Raw genomic sequence first — 7,003 nt, 5'->3', positions numbered from 1 at the left:
ACCCTACCACCAAACACCCAGGCCAACAACGTGCCCCCCATGACTTTCCTTCGCACCACCATTAATACTCCTTCACGACAACCACAGATGTCCCTTCCACCTACGTCTTCGGTGCATGCCAAAGCTTGCTACCAATGACGGTGAGTGCCATGGGACTGTCACTCGTCTAGGAGGGGGGTAATGTTAACCGTCAGACGAACAAGGTGGAAAATATAAAGCAGAAGACAAAGACCAAGGCAAAAGTGAAATGGAAGATGAAGGTCTGCCAAAGAAAAGATGGAAGCACAAGAAGTGCAGACAAGTCCTAAATAAAGAGAAAAGGCACACAAGAAAAAGCGCAAGTCAATACTTTTGTAAAAGAGCGCAAGCGCATCATTATTTAATTTAAAGAGCGCCGGGCTCTCACCCGTGCAATTTGTAAAGGTAAATGGGCGGTAGGAAGAAAGCTAGGAAGATAGAAGGACAATGGGAAAAAGGGCCACCGACCATGTAAAAAAGGGAATAAGGGGATGACCGCCCAAAAGGGATTTAGGGTTTTGTATATAAAGTTGAAAAGTGAATGAGAAGCTCATTCTTGTGTGTGGCCAAAAGTGGGTCTTCTCTTCTTCTTCTTATTATTATTATTCTTGCTTGCTTGATCTTGTGCTTGAGAGAGGGAGTGTAAGAGTGTGAGGGAGTGAGTGTGTGAGGGTGAGGGACTGGGGAGGAGAAGCTTTCCATCTTCCCCTCTCTTCTTCTCTTCTCTTCTATTCTCTTTTCTTGCTCGCGGCTATGGAGCTTGGAGCGTGGAGCTTAAGGATGGAGCTTGCTTGAATCTTGCACTTGGATCGTGGAGCTACTGGAGTGCGTGGGAGAGAAGGTAACTCGATCGGTATGGAGGTAAGCTCACTATACTTGTAGATATGGATGGTGCGTCGGCTATGTGAGATGTAGCCATTAGTGCTCGGCTTGGAACACTTGAAACAATAAGCGGTCCGTGGGTCTTGGCGGTTGAGTGTGAGCCCCCACAACCTCCTCCACACCCAAAGAGAGCCTCCCCTTTATAGGCTTCAAGAGCTTCTCTTCTTGGAGAGAGAGACTTGAGTGTGCCAAGATTGGAAGGTTGATCTTCATGCAAGATGTGGATGTTCCAATCCCTAGTGTGTTGTCAATCTCTCTATCTCTCTCTTTTTCTCTCTACATATTCTTTCTTTTCTCTCATCTATTCTCTCTCTACACCAGCATAATATTCACCATATATCTTTTAAGTATATAAGAAGGTTGAGTGTGTATCTCAGATCTTATAACAAGTGACACAAGATGATAGAATAGAAGAATAATAATAATAGTTGTTCAAAGATTGCACTTGATAAAGCTTTAGCACTTTAAACTCATCGGTGTGGATGCTTACAATTGAGATCTCTTGCCCTTATATAGGCCAAAGTTAGGGTTAGGTTCTCTATGAGTAAGGATTAGGGTTTGCACCATGCTTTGCATTTTAGGGTTTCCACCACTTTTTGGATGCCCTATCCACTTTGTGGCCTCTTGGCTAGTCCTTCCTTGATACATGATTCTACCCTTAGACTAATTGGACCTAGCTTAGACTATTATAATTACATGTTCATATGCACAATAGTTGTGCATGTGCAAATACAATTGTAGAAAAGAATTCAACAATTAGTGTCATCTGTCCAAGAAGTAATACAATTATCTAAAAATACATTAAAGCTCCAAAGAGTAATAATTCTCTAAAAAATACATCTAATACTTGGGCTTTGGTTTTGCTTTGATCTTCTTTTGGCTTTTCCTTCTCTACCCACTTTCATACTCCCTCCATGATCGCCACTTTTTTGACAAATTACCACTTTGTTTCATGTGTTGAACCCTTGTCCAAGTGACCTAGTGGCAGCATAGCAATTGTTTCATAAGAGCATTCATATCCAAACTCTCTAACCATGCTTTGAGGCATAAGGCTACATTTGCGTTACACTTTCCATCTAAGATTACATCATCATCCATCTTAAACCATCCTTCTCTCAACACTCCTAAAATTATGAAAGTTCTACTTAGCAAGCATAAAATTCATCCATAATAAACTAGTTATGTCAAAGATCAGACCTTGTAATCTATCCCTCTTTCAGCTACCCCCTAAATTGATCAAGATATTAAAAAGTGACATCTTTTTTTTGCTCTAAAACTTTAACGTCTATTCCAAAGCAACCTCTGCACTGGAATCACAACTTTTCCATGCCATGATTAATAGGCCATCTTTGTATTCTTATTTCTTGGATTTTAGTTCATGATAAGGGAATATTTTAGGACAATTGTAACCTCGTTGTAACTTCACCCCATAATGGGATTCTCAAAAGCAAGCACGATATGCCTGTTGCTGTGCCGACATTACAAGTTTCATAGGTTTGTTTGTTACGATGTTTGGGGAATTTTGGTGTTCTATCCATTTTCACCACAATGTAGTTCCTTAGAAATCAGTTATATTGTAGTTCAATACCTCCTTCAATTCAGACAAGCATATCGATCGGCATTGTATTGAATAAAGTATGCTCTAGAAACCTTCATATATCCACTAAGCTCTATGATTGAGCTTGTAATAAACTAATGTGCACTTTTGGATTCCTAAAATATCTTTTTTATTCAAATTCATTGAGAGACCAATCATATAACATCTTCATATATCCACTAAGCTCTATGATCCAACTTGTTAGAAACTAATGTGCGCTTTTGGATTCCTAAATTTCTTTTTCTTTTAAATTCATTGAGAGACCAATCGTATAACAACTTCTCCTCTTTCCCATTTCTCTTCAAGAATGTTTCTTTGTTATCATTGAAAGCCTTTCAACATATCCTTCGATGCAAATCAACAAGTGAAAGAAACATTCGTGTTGACTCCCTATACCCTACATATATATGAGAGCGGTGGTTGCTACATTTCAATTCTTGGATGAGGCATTGCAATGTTCCTCCTATAATTAGTTTTATCCGACGTAGAAGGCACTCAAAAATGTCCAAGTAGAGAAGATCCGTGAGACCACGAGTAATTAGTTTGAAACTAAAACAACACAGTCAGATACGCCTTCCTACGTGCTCGTATGTGTATTCTTCAACTTCTATCACATGCGAGTAGACTCGGCGAACGGTGAAGTTATATACCTCTAAAGTAGATTGTATCTAGAACTCGGCCGTTACGTTAGCAAAAAGTGAGAGGAAGTCACTGCCCTGTATGATCTGTGCAGCGCTCCGCTAGTTAGGTCGACCTTAATCTTTAAAGTATGGTTGTCATGATTACAAGTAGATCTGTCACTCTAAAACGATCGCGGAGTTGCCAGAAAGAGTTGCTTGCAGAATGTGAAGATCGAAATGCTTGCAATGCAGGTTTGCGTATGGCGGAAATAACGGCAGCAGCTTACATTATAATGGGATTGGATCTTTGAGAGAGAGAGAGAGAGAGAGAGAGAGAGTGTGTGTGTGTACCGAGCTGCCATTTTATGGCGCCCAAGTTGCTTAATTTCTGGCAGCTTATTCTGCTGTTGCATGTTCTGATCCTACCGTACTGCTCCACGTCAGCCTTCTCCCGCGGCTTCCACGACGTGGGACGGGAGCTCACCTATGAGGACAGCTTGGAGCTCCAAGAGTTTCAGCGGGGCCACCTGTCGCAGTTTTACAGCGGCAGGAGCAGCAGCGTCGCCACTGCGAGTAGAGCAGCTACATCGTCGTGGGGCGGCGGATCAACAGTTTATTAGGGCGCTGGGCGGCGGATGAGTTGGAGCTGGACGACGATATTGACATTGATCAGTGCCAGCGTCATGTCAGTGCTATGCTGCAGGAGGTAGAGATGGAGGTGGCGCTGTGCCAGCAGGAATATCCTACCATTAGTGCAGCTAGCTATGGCCAGCTGCCCCATGGAGGGAAGCTGAACTTTGGCGGCAATTGCAGGCTCCAGCTCGCTTATTGGGCGCTGCATCTTCTCCGACCCTACCAATATTCTCTCCACGTGGGAGGGCGCGGACGTCTGCAGCTACGTGGGCGTGTTTTGTGCCCCAGCCCCTGACGATCCTCACATGCTGACCGTGGCCGGCATCGACTTGAACCACGCTGACCTGGCAGGCTTCCTTCCCGAGAAGCTGGGGCTCCTTTCTGACCTGGCACTTATCCACCTCAACTCTAACCGCTTCTGCGGGAAGGTGCCCTTGTCCTTCGCCAGCCTCTATCTTCTCTTTGAACTTGACCTCAGTAACAACCGCTTTGTCAGGCGCTTCCCGTCCTCCACTACTTGGACATCCGCTTCAATGAGTTTGAAGGTCCCCTTCCCCCTTCAACCACACGACTGTTGATGCTGTTTTCACGAATAGCAATCGTTTCACGGGCACTATCCCTGCCACCATAAGTTACTCTGTCGCATCGGTTATTGTCCTTGCCAACAACAACCTCGATGGATGCTTGCCATCGATGATTGGCAACGCTGGATCTAATCTCAATGAAATCATCCTACTAAACAACAATCTAACAGGGTGCATCCCTCCCAGTATTGGCATGCTCACTAACCTAACAATCTTCGACGTCAGCTTTAATCAATTGACAGGTCCTCTCCCAATAACTATTGGTAACATGGCAAGCCTAGAACAATTGAATACAGCACATAACTTGCTCATTGGCCAAATTCCAAGGGAAATATGTTCTTTGCTTGATCTACAAAGCTTCAATGCATCCTTCAATCTCTTTACCGAGGAGTCTCCAAGATGTCTCACTCTCAATTGTGTTGGAATTGCTTTCGGTGATGAGTTCAACTGCATCAACAAAGCCAACTCAACTCAAAGATCTCCGACTGATTGCGCATCTACTCTCAACCATACAAAAGGATGTGATGAGTTTGATTGTGGCCTTGCACCTAGATAACAATTTTATGAGTTATTTCTTGCCCAAAGTTCTTGGTTTCTTTCCCCATTTGCTTTCCCATGTGCTTCCTTGTCTTCTCAATGAAGATGTGCAAAGGACACCACACCAACACTTCATCATCACCTAGCTCCTCCATTTGATCCCCTAACTCTACCGACACATACTTAAAAGACCACTTGTTCATCTGAGCATGCCATCACCAAGCTCTCTAATGGTTTCATCAAACTCCTGTTAAAAATTCCCCTCCAATCTATCAACATCCTCCATCACTACAACCACCACTCTTTGCATACCCATCACCTTTCTCACCTAACCTCTCCGTTGCATCCTCATTCTGCTTCAATGCATCATAGTCACTACTTTATGTTGTGATTATCCATGATTTATTGAAAAATTGGACATTATATTACATGCTTGTTTCATAACTCACCATAGTCTACAAATATCACCATTTCATTCATGGTCATATCTCACTTAATCTGATGCTTAAAGAACAGTGGCTGCCTAGACCCCCCCTATGTAAGAAGTTGGGAATAGTTAAAATGTTGATAATATGCCATATCACACTGACATTGGTATATAAGGAGATAAGTTGTAATTTTTCATATTTTTTGACAAATCAATACATTTACAATCTTTCTCTCCCTTCTTGTTCCAAGCTTCCATGGCTTCTTCACCTTTCCTGTCTTTCCCTCTCCAATTCTAGTCTTTCTCTCTCCTCGTCACTCTATTTCTCTCTCTCTCTCTGCAGTCTCTCTCTCTCCTCTACAGTCTTTCTCTCTCCTCTTTCTCTTCCCCTAGTTCTCTCTCTGACAAGTGGTATCAGAGCCTTGGTTCTTGGTCCCAGTTAGTCCCTCATTTTCACCTAGTTACAACTTTCTAGTTACATGGAATTTTGAGTCACAGGTACACAAGTATGGGAGCAGTAGGGGAGTTTCCAAAGCATCTCTGGACCACAAGGACTGCATGCAAAAGCATTAATGGCAGCTTTCTTGGACTCCACACAAGCTATGTCAGGAGATTTGATCAAATTTGAAGGCATGGAGACAAAATGGCAGCTCGTTTTCCAACTTTGAGGTGAAATTTTAGGGTTCTTTTTGGGAAAAATCTACACAGGAGTTAAGGGAGAGTTAAACCACTATTACTTTTCAAAGAGAAGTCTTCTTCTACCTCCTTCAAGCTTTCTTGAGAGCTCCCATGGAGGACCTCTTGCTTCTACCTTTCTCCCATGACTCCCATGATTCCAAAGGCATACATGACTTGATTCCTTATACTTAGAGCTCCACCTTGAGCACCATTTAACCTTGCATCATCCATGTGGCTGTTTGGAGGATGGGAGGATATCTTGAGCACTATTGTGCCACTGCAGGACAGGAGCTGTATTCTACAGATGCCTTACTAATCTCCCTACACCATAGCTTCTCAAAGGCCAGAGAGGAAAAGCTTGTGGCGATGCGTGCGTGGTTGAGAAAGGATATAAGAAGAAATAGAAGAAGTGAGTTGAAAGGGTATAAGAAGAAGAGACAGGTTACGTGAGAGATGACAAAGGATGAAGATGAGAGAGAGATGGGTGGACAGGTTTCCCGGCGCTTGAAACTTGCTTGCTAGGTTTATACATGAAATACAGCCTTCTGCCAGGCGCAAGCCACAGCCGGCGTCTTGCTACAAAAAGAGCCTTGGCGACTGCAATTATTGAAGATGATGATGCTGGAGCTGCGAATGTTCAGGCGCCACAGCCGGCGTCTTGCTACAAGAAGAGCCTTGGCGACTGCAGTTATTGAAGATGATGATGCTGGAGCTGCCAATGTTCAGGCCAACCCACAAATCGAGACCCGTATTGTGATCAATGTAAATGAGGGTAAAGCCTTCGGTTCAGGGGTAAAGGAGACGTTATTGCAGCTTGTTGTTTCACCATGTCCAGAGATTGCAAGAGCTCAAAGACCAATTTCATAGAGTTGGGCAAAGAGAGGCAGATAAGGAACTCACTTCTCTCAAGTGTGAAGAAGACATAGGTCCTGCGTGGAAGGGCAGAGGGTTCACTATATGAAGATGCTACAAGAGCCGAATGCCCGGCTCAGAAGGGGACGGGGAGAATGTAGTTCCGTGATGATGA

At 43.5% G+C, this 7,003-nt stretch overlaps 1 pseudogene; it reads left to right on the top strand.

The window, feature by feature from the left end:
• The first annotated feature begins 3,762 nt into the window (after nt 1-3,762).
• LOC148038075 (leucine-rich repeat extensin-like protein 2) lies at nt 3,763-4,890 on the top strand (annotated as a pseudogene).
• Nucleotides 4,891-7,003: the final 2,113 nt, after the last annotated feature.

The sequence above is a fragment of the Lygodium microphyllum genome, chromosome 3 (genome assembly GCF_053477565.2).
Source record: "Lygodium microphyllum isolate KBCC chromosome 3, Lygodium_microphyllum_v1.1.10, whole genome shotgun sequence".
Taxonomy (NCBI): Eukaryota; Viridiplantae; Streptophyta; class Polypodiopsida; order Schizaeales; family Lygodiaceae; genus Lygodium; species Lygodium microphyllum.
This window is presented reverse-complemented; position numbering and strand designations above follow the sequence as displayed.